Raw genomic sequence first — 694 nt, forward strand, 5'->3', positions numbered from 1 at the left:
ATGCTTAGGTGGCTTAACAAATTCTAAACTAAACACACTTTAAGGCTGCGTTTGTTTTTAAGAATAGGACAGGACAAGACACTGATGGACAGAAATATAAAATTTTGTGTTCTTGTATTCTATTTGGTGATAAACTAGAACAAATTATGAAAATTTAATTTATTCTTTTTTTTTTCATTCAAAAAATTTGAGATGAAAAATATAACAATAAAAAATATAATTATAAAAAACTAACAAAAATAATGAAAGAAAAAATAAAAAATAAGTTGTGTCCCTTGTTAGTATTTTCGTATCCATGTCTCTTCTGTCAAATACGATTTTGTATCTCAGTGTCCTGTCTCTGTAAACAAACACAGCCTAACAGTGTAAGATTACATTTTTTGGTTTGCATGTTAGATCTTTAAAGAAAATGCCTATGGTAATATCTAAGTTTGAGTAAAAAATGCTACCGTTACCTTATTAATTAAGCTCATCTACAGCATAAATGAATTTATTATAGACATGATATATAACTGAATATAATAATACTGTTGGATCAATATAGGCGACTTTATCTTGATGGAATTTGTTGTTTAAGTTTTCGTGCATTACAATATAATTTTATCTATGCATCAATATTTTTACCATTTTGCATAACTTTGACGGAGACCAAAACTGCCTTCTAAGAGGAAGATGTGTAGTAAATCCTCGAAAT

Source organism: Arachis ipaensis, chromosome B04 (genome assembly GCF_000816755.2).
Source record: "Arachis ipaensis cultivar K30076 chromosome B04, Araip1.1, whole genome shotgun sequence".
Classification (NCBI taxonomy): Eukaryota; Viridiplantae; Streptophyta; class Magnoliopsida; order Fabales; family Fabaceae; genus Arachis; species Arachis ipaensis.